The sequence below is a fragment of the Podarcis cretensis genome (assembly GCF_951804945.1).
Source record: "Podarcis cretensis genome assembly, chromosome: 1".
In the NCBI taxonomy this organism is placed as follows: domain Eukaryota; kingdom Metazoa; phylum Chordata; class Lepidosauria; order Squamata; family Lacertidae; genus Podarcis; species Podarcis cretensis.
The window spans coordinates 129,487,846-129,504,795 of NC_137170.1; the positions used below are offsets into that span (position 1 = coordinate 129,487,846).

Consider the following 16,950-nt stretch of genomic DNA (forward strand, 5'->3'; position numbering starts at 1 on the left):
CCACCCCCTGGGAATTATCTATGGGTTAAGTGACTTGGCTGTACCAGTTGGGCTGTGATGTGGTGAGAAAGGGTGTTCTGGATAATCACATAGAGGCAACTACCATGAACAGAGCTCATACCAGTCCCATTGTAAGTGCTGAACTCTGGACCCAACCCAATAGATAAAAATCACCTGCACATCAACTCAAACTCAGCAATTTCAATGAAATCAAGCTCACACATTCAACTGCAAGACAAATAATATGAGAAGAAATCAAGCCATATGTATGAACTGGTCCTTTGTAAACACTGGCAAAGTTAACCAGAAGAAAATTGGAGAATATCTATCACATAACACCACCAGAATAAACTACGGGTTACCAAGTCATCATTGTTTAACTTGTCCTTATTGACATGAAACATTTAACAGCACATATAGTGTTCCACTTTACCTCTGTTTGGATAAGTTAGTTCTCTAACGAAGTTGGTGGAATACTGCCATTTTCCACTTCGGAATACATTTGCCAGTCCTTCAAATAATCACCAGCTCTGCCAACAACACAACACAGTATACTCTTAAAAAAGAATGAATAAAATGCAGTGAAAACTATGTTAAAGCATGAATACATACATTATTGTATATCAAGCTATAAAGGTAAAGGGACCCCTGACCGTTAGGTCCAGTCGCAAACTACTCTGGGGTTGCGGCGCTCATCTGGCTTTATTAGCCGAGGGAGCCAGCGCACAGCTTCTGGGTCATGTGGCCAGCATGACTAAGATGCTTCTGGCGAACCAAAGCAGCACACGGAAACGCCGTTTACCTTCCCGCCGGAGCAGTACCTATTTATCTACTTGCACTTTGTCGTGCTTTCGAACTGCTATATCAAACTATATTCTCGGCTAAAAAAGGCCTAATGATGAGCATAACAAAGAGCTCTTGCACATATAATGCAAATATTAAAGGGGAGTTACTTTAATCTTCAAATGGCCTACAGCTATGCCCAGATTCTTGGTTTCTATGCTGGTTAAGACATTATGACAAACCATACTTTATTATAATGGAACATGTGCATTCACTTCCTCCCTCAGGGTGAAAGACTAGAAGCTTTTGCTTCTGTTTTTGATTAAACTGCAGTTTAGCTTTACATCCAAAGCCTAAACTGTAGTTAAGATTAAATATGGCTGGTTGAACAAGCCAGCTACATAACTAACGGCTTGAAGTTGGCTTGTTTCAAACAAGCCATAGCAAAAATTAAACCACAGTCCATTGCATTCAGATGAAGCAAGTGCCTGTTTAATCAGAAACAGAAGTAAAAGATTCTTGTGGCCACAGTGCAAGAGGAGATGAGGACACGAGATTATGGCTCATTGCAGCTCATCTTCATCAAGATGAACCATGGTTTAGTTTGACATCAAGATGAGCCTTTTATGGTGTCTGAACATAGAAAACATATTGCAGTATAAAAATAGAACATTTGTACCAAGGGCAGAATACTTTTAACAGAGCTGACAAGACAGGGAATTCCCCCCCCCCCAAAAAAAAAATGTCCTCTGTGTCAGTTCTTTGCTTAATATCTAAAAATTTGCATCTAGAAATCTGAATATATCAAATCGTTTCAAGAACAAGTTTCCAATTCTATTTTTTGGGGGGTGGAGGGAGGTATCAGTACTCGAGCCAAAACGTTGAACATAAAATCATCTGTGAAATGGCAATCCCACACTCAAAAGAATTGATTGCCTTAATCATTTCATTTCATTTCATCTCATTTTGGTTTGCAGGAATATATGCATTCAGGATATATGTATGCAACTTAGGCTACATTGCTGTTCGCAACTGCCACACTTTCCACTGTATGACCAAGACAGCACCATCCCACCCACTTATATTAGCAAGAATTAGATACTGAAATGCTATGTCAAACTTCAAAATTAAGAAAATATGGGCCTGTCATCCTGCACCATAAATTCAACTTCAGCTTCTTGTTGCAAATACACACAGAGAAGTAAAGACATGTGTCATGATTAACTGATTTGTAGAAAGAGAGGCATAAATAATCTAAATAAACAAATTATGCAAGAGATGTCTTTAACATACAACTTAACATTAGGAGGTTAATCTTGTGTAAGGTGTTCTTGTCTCAACCAAGATTGCTTTGCGAGTCTCCTGAGGCTATGGTGGATGGTAGTAATAAAAATAAGCAGACCAACAAACTGGACTCTGGAAAGAATTGGGGTGGTTTCTGGAGATTAGGGTCTGCCACAGTTGTCAGACCAAAACATGTGGCCCTGCAACAAAACACTGCAGTGCAGGGCTGGGGAACGTTTTATCTCTTCCCCCTTACACAGGCCAACTTTGACAGGAAAAGGCAGGTCACCCACCTGTCAATCATCTGATGTCACAATGGCACCAGGTGACTGAAAACGTGGGCAGTCATACCTACCTGGCAAGTTGACCCACAGGGGTAGGTGAAGAGTTCTGCTTTGCCAGTATTTTCTTCACACAGGTGGGCCCTGGCAGATCAAGACAGACATGTAGGCTACAAGTCCTCCACCCCTATTGCAGTGTATCCTGAGATGTGTATATGTGTGTTCTGTTGTGTGTTATTTGAGTATATGGCTGAGGGACAATAAATCACATATAGCAAAGAAACACAGAATTTCTATATAGTGCTCTGTCCCCCTGGCTAGAAATGCAGTGGACTGCTGGAGGAGGGGCCAAAATTCCCTTTGCCAGCCCACAGCAGACTAATAAACATTTTACAGGATAGTAACTTTTGTGGGCTTATTTATAAAGTTGGCATAAAACTTGTCAGACGGTGCATTTATTGCTTACTAGCTTTACAGTTACAAAAACAGCAGATACCCTGTATCCACATTTGAAGTAAGCTGACTGCACAAAGCATGGACACTTTGCAGCACCTCAACCATTTGAGATTATCTCATACACAACACAGTTCATACCCTCAGCATGTAATTACTAGCTATGGAATAATTTTAGGAAATAGAAGTGAACTGCCTAACTCTTTCGCTCCTCTGTTTAGCTAGTCACAGTCCAATCCTATCTAATGAACTACTGTAGTTAGTCTCACAGAGTTCTATGGGGTTTACAACCAGGAAAGTGGAACGCAGGAGAAATGTTCTAATGGCACACACCATGGATCTTCAAAAAATTTCCCATCAGAGAAGTAGCTATGTTTGTGGCAGACATACATCATTCCTGCTTACTCCGACAGTGAGATAGGAAGAAAGAGCAATAAAGCATAGTCCTGTGAAAGGGTCCAGTTAGAACAATAGTTGTTTGTCTTTCTACAAGGGCCCTCCCAGTCCCAAAAAGCTGCCACAAAACTGCTGCACAGACAGCAAAATAACACATGCTAAAACCAATTTAGCAATTATCATAAAAACTCAGCCAAGCTGTAATATTTTACTAAAACTGAAAGAATGTGCATCATAAGATATATCCTGCTGTTATCTAACAACTTTTTTTATTTACTTAAGAGACAAGAAATTCTAGCATAGCGGCTGAAATTACAACCACCTGTCAGATAGCTACCTGGACTAGAGATGAGCATGTTGCAACATGACTACAACTAAAAAAAAAGATCTCATTGGTACATATACACCAAATCAAAAGGGCATCTTGTCACAGCACTCGAAGAGACTTGCAGCTAAGGTTCTGAACAAAGACACTGAACACTGCACCTAAGACCCATTCAGGCTTTTTAAAGCAAGCAAATAAACATTTGAGTAACTAAGGAGCAACGGAAATCTAACCTTGACAAACAAAAACTGATTGGTACACCTAACCCAAGAATGGCTGCAATGTTCGGTTCATACTAAAACTCAACAATCGGAAAATTGAAAACTAATTTTATATTCCTATGCAAGTCATCTATTATTCAGAAGCTTAGGGGGACCTGGAGCCAATGATTTTTCCAGGCACATTCATTTAAATAGTTTATAATAATTATGTGTGTTGAGAAGTTCTCTGTGTTAATTGCTTATTCTTGAAATCTGCAAAGAGAGCCGGTGTGGTGTAGTGGTTAAGAGCGGTGGACTCGTAATCTGGGGAACCGGGTTTGATTCCCCGCTCCTCCACATGCAGCTGCTGGGTGACCTTGGGCCGGTCACACTTCTCTGAAGTCTCTCAGTCCCACTCACCTCACAGAGTGTTTGTTGTAGGGGAGGAAGGGAAAGGAGAATGTTAGCCGCTTTGAGACTCCTTCGGGTAGTGATAAAGCGGGATATCAAATCCAAACTCCTCTTCTTTTTCTTCTTCTTCTTCTATGGGAGGTGAGTGGCTTTTGTTAAGTTCCATGTGTACTTATTCAGATTCAGCAACAAAAAATCCATGCTCACCAGCTGGTATAGTCCCAGAAAAGAATCCTAACGTGCAAAAAGTACAGGATCCTTCCCACTCTTTTCTCATAAACAAAAGCACAGTGCTGGCCATATAATCAAGCCTATTTGGAAACAAACCCAGAGTGTTTTACTAATTTAGCGCCTAAGCCTTTGCAGAACGCTATCATACTTCAAGTTCTTCTATGCAATTAGGAAAGTTACCAACTTGTAGCAAAAAAACAAACTGAGGATCTCAGGAGCTTCAACAATGTATCACATTGCATACTGACCACAACGCATATACTGTACTGTACAACCAATTCCTGATCTACAAAAATCAGTTATGTTATACTAAACAGATGTCCATCTATAAAATGTGACATTTCTTGTTCTACTTGCAACATAAAAGGTAACAGATAATACCAAAAAGAGAATGGGTTTCTGTAAAATATGAAATAAAGGAGTCAAATTTCACATAAGACCTGTACTTCTTTTTGCCTTTACTAAACCTTCCAACATTCAGCTTTACTGGATGCCTCTGAGGGTGAAAAACCTATCCATCCACTTTCTCTATATCATGCATAATTCTATACAACTCTATCTTTTCTTTAAACTAAAAACGTTCTTTAACCTTTTTTCCATAGGGAGTATCTCCAACCCCTTGACCATTTGGTTGCCCTTTGCAGCTCCACAATATCCTTTTCGAGATGAGGGGACCAGAACTGTACAGACTATTTAAAATGTGGTCCCCCCCCCCCCAGATTTGTATAATACCATTATGATACCGGCAATTTTGAATCCCTTTCCTAATGATCTCTAGCATGGCACCTGCTTTTTTCACAGCTGCTGCACACAGGGCTTGCACCTTCACTGATACTGTGACTCCAAGGTCTCATTCCTGGTCAGTCACTCCATCAGCATAAATGTGAAATTACGATATATTTATTTTTGCCCTAATGTGCATCACTCTATATCCGCTAACCATGAATTCAACTTGCCATTTCACTGCCTATTCATCCAGTTTGGAGCAATCCTATCGGGAGTTCTCTGTAACCCCTTTTTTGTTTTAAAAACCCTGGGCAATTTGGTATAATCAGTAAACATGGCTACCACACAGTTCAGCCCCTAAATCTCTACCTCATAATATCTAGATATAAAGACATTCACTGAAGATGTTCTAAGAATGCAGTTTTAATATATACAGTGTTCTGAAGAATGCAGTGCATCACCCAAAAGCTCTGGAGGCTGAAGAAACAGCTGAAAAGGCATAACAATAAATACAAAAAGCTCATAAGCCAACTCGTTTAAGCGTTTGTCCTGAGAACATATTTTCTTACCTTTTTACATGCTCCCACCACCAGTTTCCCTAGAAACAACATCATGCAGTCATCCTACACTAAACCTGAAACATTCGTCAGTTACTGTGTGATAGCTCAACCGACGCAAAGCGAGACAGATTTCCAATCCATCTTTCGTCAGCTCCTATATAACAGGTTTGGCTTCTCTTATGCTAAATCCAACACTGAAGATTGCCTTGTTCAAATAAAAACCTGACTTTTCTCTGTTCCTAACACATGCAGTTTCCCATTCCAGGTCAGTTTTCATTTCCTGATAAAAGAATTTCTGTCCTTGTCAAGTTCATCTGCTAAGCTACATTAAGTGTAAAGACAAAATGCTTTTAAAATGTGGAAGACTTCCCTCCAAGTTTCCAGGTAAGAAGAAGAAGAAAGTCAGAGAGCCATTCTGTTTTGAGTAGCCTACTTCTTCCTGCTCCCATCAATTTATAAGCGGATGCAGCAGTAACAACGACAAAAATCTCTCATTACTGAGCAAGACTCCTAAGAATGCCCTTTCATACACTGCTATGCACATGCCTATTTGTTCTCCAGTTCATGTGCACTTTGTACAGTTCCCCAAAAGCCACACAAGCAATAAAATAACAACATAAAACACTGGCCAACAATGTTATGATGAGTGTGTGTTGGAGTGTGTTCTACACCTAAGTGGTACACATTCTACATTACAATTTCTATTCTCTGGAGTGCTAGAACACCACTAACATGGAAATAACTTATACGTGTCTCAACTTGTAGAGCAGTCTGGCACAGAGTTATCCCATGTGCACAGATACCTGTAAATATACAGTCCATGCCACAAGCACACAAAGACAGTAAGGTTCCTCTTCTGTGAGTAGAAATGCAGTGAAGCAGACGACTATTTCGCAAATCCCAGTTCAGAAAATAAATGCCTTTTGTTTTGACAATGCCAATCAAAATAGGCCTTGACCCAAGGAAGGGTTGGGCCAAAATTTCCTAATAGAAACATAGAAAGGGCAGAGTATATCTGCTGGATTTTCAGTCTACTGTCTTATTTTACTTGCTTTTCACTATATAAGCACTACTGTCCAGCTAAAACTTATCATTGAGACCAGACTCTGAATAGGGTTAAGCTGGCAACTATAATGGCAACAACATTATGTTACCATGGAACAGCTCTGAAATGCTTCAAGGAAATACACATTTGTGTAGCTATTTTAGGAAAATCAAGATGCTCAGCTTTGGGTTCTCTTATACAAACGTATCTCGAACAATCTAGCTCGAGTAGATCAGTGGTTTTGCACATTACCTAAGAGAAGTCACCATATGTGCATGAGTAATGTTAACAAGAAGGACTGTGCCAAAAATGATTATTCAGTAGTTAGTCAACATTAAAATATAAACGGAACAGATAGAAGATTAAAAATAATGTTAAAACAGAAAGTGACAGACAGGAACCTTTTTCTTAACCACGTTTATTGGGTCTTTCTCACAACTCACCTGCTCATTTCAGATTTAAGGTGTAAATTACACAGAACTGAAGCAGTCCATTGTCCTATATAATGCTTAAGGATCCCAACATAAGCTAGGATCTGTTTAGGGAGAAAAGAAGCTCCCAAAACAGGCACCTCAACCAAATTTACCTTCCTTTGAGGCTGGTGTCATGGGTGTCTGATTCAGTCAAAAGGAAAAAGAGCATGAAGTGAGCATCACAGTACTTGCTCTTACTAGGAGTATGACCTGATCCTTCTCTTAATTTCCATCCATTTTCAGAGTTTTTGAGACAGAACCTGCAGAAATCTCTAGAAGTAAGAAATATAGAGCACCTTTTATTGAGCAATATAGTTTCCAGCTGCTGCAAGCAGTATAAATAGTATGTAAACAGCTGACAGCATTGCTAACTGCTGAAGGAAATTGCTAGCTTTTTAAAATTAAAGTTCAAATGCTTTAATTGAAGTGGGAATCACACCCAACATGTAAAAACAAGTATAGATGTACAACTAAAAGAGAAATCATAAACAGAGTTCACAAGAGAAATTTATGAAGAAACAAATGCTACAAATTATAATTTCCCAATAAGCTTCATGTCCCATGTTCTAGTGCCAAACCAATTCCTCTCAAATCATGGCAATTGCACTCTCAAAACTGCTTGACCAATTCAGAATCATTAACAAATCCATATACAATTTCAGATTCAAAACTGTATTATACAAATAACAGCAACATGAAATTTAAGTGAGATACGCAAGAATAATCGATTCTTATTCCTAGTATGTCTGTTGGCTCCTAAAAGGCAATGCTAAAAGGCAATGGAGCCAACAGTAGTTGAAACTTGGTTGTTCTGGCCATATAAGACTTGCTGTGCCAACAACAAATAAAACCCTGGCTAGGCTTCCACAGGGCAACGTCAAGAAGCATGACATCATATTAGAGAGATGTTCACTGGACAGTGATAGCAGATATGCGTTGAGAGCTGAGCTTCCAAGTGTCAAATCTGCCCACCAACTGAAATAATTTCTCTCAGGATGCCCCCCCCCCAGTCTGTAGAATGCAGCTGGTTAGCACTAAGAATACAATCTTTCCTGTTGTGGCTCCTGCCTTTGGAATGGGCTCCCTAGGGAGGTCACATGGGGTCTTCATTGCCATCATTTAGGTACCAAGCAAAAACTGTTGTTTTCCAAGGCTTTTGAGAATTGCTAATGTTAGCATTTTTAACTTGGATAACTTTAGTTTTACTATCTATATGATGCTGTCACTGTTCTCATTTGTTTATTTAATTGTTGTAAAATTGCACTTTATTTACTATTTTTTAGCAGACCTGGGAACATGAAAAGAAATTAAAAGAATAAGCGGTATGGTTAAATCAACTGCTTCTGTGGCTTCCTACAACTATGTTTCCAGAATATACATTTTCCCCAGTTTTGTATCTACTTATCTATTCCATGAGCATATGCTTAGAATATGGTATGAGACATTCAATGGAAAGATTCTGAAATACTGACAAAACCAATTTAACAGTTTTAGGCCTACATCCACATACGCAAGATGTTGCCCTTTCTTAAATAAAATGGAGAAACTGAATACACAAAGGGCCTCAGTGCATCATATATATGTGTGGCTGTCTCTGGCAACAGAAGACCTTACTACAGTAAGAGGGAGCTCTGCCAGAGCACAGACCAGCAAAGTGACAGGCAGAAACACACAAAAACTGTTACCTATGCTGTACAGACAAATGAATAATCTCACTAATTAATAAGATGCTTAGGTTACATATCATATGTTTATGGAGGGAGGGAAGAATTACTTATCTTACAAAAATAGGTGTTTTTAAAAGCTTGCATTAAAAAACCACCAAAAAAGCCCTATGACATTTTATGCCCTGCTAGCGGAAAATATTGCTGCAACAGGTACACAAGAAAAATAAAATGAACAAGATTCTCTGCCCTCTAATACTAGTTTAATAATTTACTATGCTACTGAATAGTTAAGTACAATGCTGCCTATTGTTTACATGGCACAGTTATTCTTCAGATCTGAAGCCAACAATCCAACAATACAGAAACCAGCTACTCCTCAGGTCTGAGAGATCATTAAGTGTTACATTTGGCAAAAAAAAAAAAAAACCCCAATCCCTAAACTAAAAACTGAGGAGGTGACAGACTGACTGGTGATTCCTGCCTCTCTGCAGCTTCAATCTTAGCAATAAGACTGGGGGGCTGATTATTGCATGGTAGAGTTTCTCTACCATGAAGGAACAAAGCAACAGGCCCCTATTTCCTGCTCCCACACAGGAAAGGGAAGCAGAAGGCTGTGGAGAGACACTATGCAACTCTGAACAGCAGCCAAATCCCATGCACTCCACAGCACCCTTTCCTGCAGGCTACCCACAATCTTGTGGCCACAATTTTTGGCTGAGCTGTCAAGGCCATCCAGGAATTATAGACCCTTGTATTTACACCTTGCTGAAGTTAAACACTTAATTTGGGGGGCAAATGTATGGATGTGACCAACCAAGTAACGATGCTGTATTATAAAATAATGAGGTTATGGATGAACTGCAGGAAGATTAATTAAAACTAAGGTGCTGAACTGACATTGTGTTTGCATGAAAACTTAAACACATACCTTAAAGATTAACTTTTGTTTCGACTGAAAGTGGAATTCAGTGAGAAAACCAATTTCATCAGGGTTATTTAGTTTTTACATCTTAAAAACCGTTTTTGTTCATTAATCTGTTGTGCCCTTTATTATCAGCCACCAAAGAGAAAATACTTAATACTTCTCCATAGTTCTGCAACTTAGAGAACTCAAGACACTCAACCCAACTTCATGGAATAATATTCTCCTGGCAGGGAAGAGGTCAATATACTCCAGTACAATCCAGTACACTCCAGTACAATCCAGTACAATCCATGTGCAAGCCCTTCATGGTGGAATTTTCTTACTTTTAATTTTTACATCAGAACTTGTTGATTAAATTCCCGTTGGTTTTGAAAACAATTTAGTATGCATTACGTGAAGCTGCAGGTGAAGAGGGTATCAAACATTTATTTAAAATATTTCTCTCCTGCTCTACAGTGGTACCTCTGGTTATGTACTTAATTCGTTTCGGAGATCCGTTCTTAACCTGAAACTGTTCTTAACCTGAAGCACCACTTTAGCTAATGGGGCCTCCCGCTGCCGCTGTGTGATTTCTGTTCTCATCCTGAAGCAAAGTTATTAACCCGAGGTACTATTTCTGGGTTAGCGGAGTCTGTAACCTGAAGTGTATGTAACCTGAAGCGTATGCAACCCGAGGTACCACTGTACTTTGTACAGTACAAGGCAGGTAATATGAGAATAATCAAATATAACTGAGAACCAACTCAATGGCAGCAACTTTCCATAATCAGGTAGTGGCATTTCCCAGCATCTATCGGATCCTTTTAGTTGGAGATGCCAGGGATTGAATCTGGGACCCTCTGAATGTAAAACATATGCTCCATCACTGAGCTATGGCTCCTCCTCTATCTCAGTTGCAGCGTGATAAGAGTAGCATTATAAAGAAATACAGCAGCTAGGATTAGGACAGAGAGAGGGAAATGGGAACTAGGAATATCAGATGCTAGCAAGTTGGTCTGAGAAGACTGTTTGGCTTGATATGCCCTACAAAACAATCTAAACCTCCATTTAATCTCTGATATAACCTGTACATCCCCCCCCCCGGCAACCTCCCATCCAGGAAGTACCTAAAATAAGGTTCCCAGACGTCACCGTTTCCCAGGGACAGTCCCTGGATTTACAAACCATCCCCATAGAAAATCCATTGAAGTTGGAAAGTGTCTCCGGATTCATTGAAAAAAATCTGGTAACCTTAACCTAAAATACCGGTAACTCTTCTTTTGGGAGGTACTATACAAGTTTCCCTAGAACTTAGATGGGGATAGCAAAGCAACCACAACCATCACCTGATAAAGCAGCCTTTGCAACAAAACAAAACAAAACAAAACAAAAACTTTTTGGCACCCCATGACCTCTCCTCCTTCAATAGTTCATTCTAACCTGCCACACAATATTAAAACGAGTCTGAGAAAAGGCAATCTTTTAGTGACTCACTACAGCAATCTTTTTTTTAATCTTCCGTTTGCCATTGCTACCAACATTTACTAATACATTTGTGTGAAGTTACATTTCCGACTGCATTATAATGCTTTTGGTTTGGTTCCAGATATGTCATGTGCTAGCAAAATGACCACTTCTGTTTAGGCAAATCAGATTAACTGAATTCCTCCAATTTTCCAGTTCTTCTGCTGTGCCCATCCAACACAGATCCAGAGGGTGCATCAACTCTTTGGGGGAGCACAGTGGACTGCAGTGGGAGAAGAGCCAGGAAAGTCCTGCGGCATGAGCAGAGTTCTGCCAAATCTTCTCTGGATGCAAACCTTACCACTTAGATAAAGTGTGCATCATCTCTGAAGTTGTGTGCACATGTCACATATATGTGTTGTTACTGTCCAGCATTCAGTGTCCCGTAGCACAAACGGAAGGAGTAAACAGATGCTTCTCTCATAATTAAAACAACTGATTTAACATTAAACTGCCTGACATGTGAGTAGCTCATTGCTCTTTAATGCAATTCCCCACAGACAGTGACATACTTTTGCTTATTGTTTTCACAAACTAAAGCTTTCTGAATGTTACATGAAAGCTTTCCAGGGGATCTGTGTTTATGCTAATTTGTTCCTTTGAAAACTGCTTTGGATTATTTTTTAAGATAAGCAACATAAAAAAAAAAGATCACCATCATCTGAAAAGCCAGTGATCCCAGTTGATTTTAGCCCTAGTGTCTGAAGAGTACAATTTGTGAGGTTGCTCTGGGACCACATCCGACAGAAGGACAGACAGAAGAAAAGTGATGTGTACCTAGTAAGAACCAGGAAGAGGAGGGGGAGGGAAACCCAGGAAGGAAAAGCAGGCGCAAGGCATGTAAACATTTTAGAAATATAAATTATATTTCAATTTGGTAAAAACAGTGTCCCCATTTTACCAATTATCTATAATAAAAGATAGTATGCAAATACTATTTTACACTAAACAAAATCTATTCAACTCCAAAATGCATATATGTACAGGAATACCAGCTGCATCCTTAGAAGATAAGAAGATTTCAGGACGATATGTCAGGCAGTTTTCCAGAAGAATTCTAGTCATATTTACTCAGCAGATGCCTCACCAATTTATATGGTACTTCCTCTCAAACAAGTGTGCACAGGAATGCAACTTTAGTTTTAGAATTAGTCAAACTGTAATTATCAGTTATTCATTGCTGTTTATTTTTCTGGGAGGGCAAAATACATGCCCAATATTTCCGCAAAACATGCAATTCAAGCATTACAACTAGAAGTGGGGAGGCATGTCAGCACATGACAAAGCAGAACTGATTAAGTGCCTGAAGTTTGCCCTTGTAAGAGATACACTTTGAGCTGAGGCTTATTGACTAGTGGGATCAATTCCAAAAACAAACTAGGAAAGGGAATCCCTGGAAGCACATTACATCATTGAGTAAGAAATCCAATTAGAGAGCCTGTAGTTAACTGGAATTCTCTCAGCTCTTCATTTCGTCATCTGAATGAAGGATCACAAAATTATTAAACCACTGTAGTCTTTGAGCTATGTAGGATGTCAAATATCAGGTGTGCAAATATGGACATTCACTTCTGGAGGTAAGTGAATACCTATACCACATGAAACAAATGTGGCATAATCCACTATAAACATCTGCGTAAGAAAATGGAAAATGCCTGCTCAGTGAAGTGCTTTAGGAATTTTCCTTCCTACTCCATTAAAGAAAATGCTTTCCTTGCACGTTTTTAGTGCAGCTGAGGCCATGTTCAACTACAAATGAAACTGACCACCTGTTTCCTGGACCCTTGCCCACCCTGGCTCCTAGGCAGGGCTAGGCAATGGGCTCCATGCGGTGGTGAATGCTTCCCTGTGTGAGGTAGTCTTCCTGGATAACCACTCAAAGTAGTGGTTATTAAACTGCTTATTAAAAAACCGACCATTATGGCCAATTATCACCCAGTCTCAAATCTTCCATTCCTGGGCAAGGTGATTGAGCACACTCTAATCTGGAGGATGTCAACCATTTGGATCCCTTCCAAATGGGATTCAAGCTCCATCATGAGAATGAAACCACCTTTGTCACACTGGTTGATGTCCTCTCCTCCATGCTTTATAACATCTATAGGAAGATGGTGGGAAAGATCATCAGGGGGTTTGGGCTGGGTGTTCACCAGTATGATACCCAGCTCTACCTCTCGTTTAAATCAGAACTTGTGAAGTCAGTGAATGTACTCTGTGTCTGGAGGTGGGTGGAGGATGAATGGCAGTAAACGATTGAGGTTGAATCCAGACAAGACAGATGTATTGCTTCTGTGGGGGGGGGGGGGGAGGTATGGGGGACTCTCTGATCCTAAATGGGGTAACTGTGCACAGCCTAGGGGGGAATTTTGAACTCACAGATGTCCATGGAGGCACAGGTAAATTCTGTGTTCAGAGTGGCTGTCTACCAGCTGCATCTGGTATCCCTGCTGAGGCCCTAATTGCCTGCATACTGTCTCACCACAGGGGTACATGCTCTAGTTATCCCCTACTTGGAATAGAACAATGTGTTTTACGTAGGGCTACCTTGAAGGTGACTCAGAAACTACAACTAATTTAGAATGTGACAGCTAGATTGCGGAGTGACCGCCAGGATCATGTAACGCCAATCCTAAAGAATCTACATTAGCTCCCAGTACGTTTCTGAACACAATTCAAAGTGCTGGTGCTGACCTTTTAAAGCCCTAAACAGCCTCAGCCCTGCATATCTGAAGGAGTATCTCCACCCCTATAGTTCAGCTCAGCAATGAGGTCCAGCTCCAAGGGGCCTTCTGACTGTTCCCTCACAAGAAGTGAAGTTACAGGGAACCAGACAAGGAGCCTTCTCAGTAGTGGTGCTTGCCTTGTAAAATGCCCTTCCATCAGATGTGAAAGGGATAAACAACTTTTAGAAGACATCTGAAGGCAGCCCTGTATAGGGAAAGTTTTAATGTTTAATGTTTTATTATTTTGCAGGAAGCAGCCCAGAGTGGCTGGGGCAACCCAGTCAGATGGGCGACATACAAATAATAAAATTATTGTTATTATTACCTACAGGATATTTTTCTTTACCCCCATTTCCCTTTATGAACTAAAAGGTAACAAACAATATTAAAGAAGAGATAAACACATGGCCCTATTCCTTTGTCCATTTGGTCATGTGGGATTTAATTTTCAAACAATCACTTCAAAATTATCTAACATGCTGAATTTGTTACTGTGAGGTCTTTTTTGCTCTGGGAGAGTATAAATAAACATTGATATAGTTTATTTACTTCTTGAGGCAATGCAATAATTTTAAAAATAGTTTTACTAACACACACACACAGCTACAACTGCAGTGGGAAAAGAAGAACTATGAAAAGGTTCTTAGCAAATTTTTAGGCTACTGCCATCAGGGCTTGCAAAAAGAACAGTAAGCCTGCTTTCTCTACAGTGTTCTTTCCTTAGGATACCTTTGGAAACCAACAGACAACACTAATCTTCAAAGAGGCTCAGAGTTTTCATTTCATTGAACAGATTAAATCAATTAAATATGTAGTGAAATGTTATTCACTAGCATTGTCTATCCTAAAAAAATGCTAGAAGGTGAACACATGGCAAATTAGCCCATAGTTTGCTTTGAAACATGATTCTACTGTGTACTGTACCAGAAACTGAATGGTACCTAATTCACATGAGCCTGAAGGGAATTTCACAGTTTGCCATGTGACATGGGCAGGCTGCTGTTTGAGGAAAAACAAGTCTAATGGCCCCTTTGGACTCTCAGAACTAGTTTCACTATTTTTTAGATCCTACTATCATTCACAATCCGGAGGAACACTTGCAATCAAATTCACGTCTTTCAATACTAATCTTCCATAAAACTCAGGGCAGTTTTCACAGTAAAAAGGGACTGGGGATGAAGAAAGACTCCGTATTTTCAGCTCTTAAAGTCCCCTCCTCCTTTTTTAAGCTGCTTGGTCCATGGGATGTGTTAAAGGCAAACCCAAGGGCAAAATATTATATTTGTAACAGTTGTAGTTTCCCTTCCAAGAGCTCATTTGTCAATCCCCAGTTGCTTTTGCCGTCTTAAGTCTAGGGGATAGGGTTTCTATGAGGTAGCTTCAAAATGGAAACAATGCAAAAACTGTAGGTGCCCAAATGGAACATTCTCTTTCATCCTTTTGTATCACAACCATCAGCTTCTACAAGGACCCGTAACACCTGCTGCAGAAGGCATTCCTTGTAGCATACAATATCAGATTTCTATTTGGATAATATTTACCTAGCCCATGGACAGAACTGCTGAAAGGACAGATTAACTGTAAAGCAATGTCACCTCAAGACCATCAGGTCTCATTTGACTCAAATCAAGCTTCCATGCAGTAAGGCTTTGTAATTTGGTATTGTAGGAGAATAGGGCAGGCTCAGTGGGGAGAAGAGGGTAGGACAGTTCCTCTTGAATGAGCATCCTTGTACAGTACAGGATGTACTCCAACGAAGTATAAGAAAACTAGGGATGAGACCATATTGATGAGATCTTTTATAATCAAAGCCCCCTGGCTTAGTTTTTGAAACCCTCTAGTCTTTTTACTACATTAAAAAAGAGAAAACACAGAACATTTCTCTGTGTTGTCCTACTAGTAAAGAGAGGGCAAGGGGAAAAAACCCAAATGCAACAATGAACAGGAAGAAAATGTTTAGTCTACCGAGCTCAACAGTGCAGAACTGTAGCAACAGCAACAGGTTTGGTCAAATATTCCCATTGTCAAAGGCAGGGATGACATTCTTAAGCAAAACATTTCAAGATCCAAAAAGCAGTAGCTTTCTGCTGCTTTTCTCTGTCCAGGAGTATAGGTTGTTAGTCAAGGCTGCAAAAAGAAAGAGCTACTGGGTAAACACTGCATATACCTTGGCAGCAATGACCGAGGATGACCTCATATCACATCTACAACATGCATCTCATTACATTCATCTGCTTTCTGTTCTGAGAACTGTACAAATGAGAAGCCAGTTCCTAAGGTCCACTAAGATGCAACCATTATGTTATTCCATGGATATCTCTGTAGGTCCATAGATACCATCTGTCAGACAGCGCAAGCTTCTACACAAACCTCCCTTCAACCTTCCAAGAGACAGTCATGGGTCTTTATGGGTCAAATCCAGGCCTCACTGAAGCCTACAGCAAGTGAGACACACAGAAAACTCAAGTGCATTTGTGGACTATGTTAGGAGTAGAAGAAGTAATGATAAATTAGGTACGTTAAAATATAAGATGCAAACTAGATTGTAGGGGTGCAAGTAATGGTTTGGGAGCAACCCTCAAACTGTACATTAATTCACAATTGCTATTTATAAGTCGCTTTGGGACACTTTTATGAAAAAATAATAATTGCTTTTATTACTTGTTATTACGTATTTAGGAGCTACATGGGTCTACACCTGCATTTACAGACTTTTACAAAAGTTTTGAGAAAGAAGATTTATGCATAATCTTCACATTTTGCTATTGTTATCAGAGAAAAAATTAGAGCAAAGTTACAGGAAAATAGGGTAATCGCATGTGTAGACCTATATAACCACCCATAGGAGTGCATTTACTATGCACATGAGGTGTGTGCGTAACAATTGTCAGAATTCTCCCTTGTTTTATGTTGTTTGAACAATCTTGCCCATTCTTCATAACACTTTTGAAGAGTACCACCAAT

General features: G+C 39.8%; 1 protein-coding gene across 2 annotated transcripts in view; it reads right to left on the reverse strand.

The window, feature by feature from the left end:
* HYCC2 (hyccin PI4KA lipid kinase complex subunit 2) overlaps nucleotides 1–16,950 on the reverse strand; it is a 41,662-nt gene that overhangs the window by 22,054 nt on the left and 2,658 nt on the right. For both annotated transcript variants that reach the window (XM_079979120.1, XM_079979119.1), the window contains exon 3: nucleotides 434–530. The gene's annotated coding sequence lies outside the window, so the exon portion shown is untranslated. The remainder of the gene's footprint in view (nucleotides 1–433; nucleotides 531–16,950) is intronic.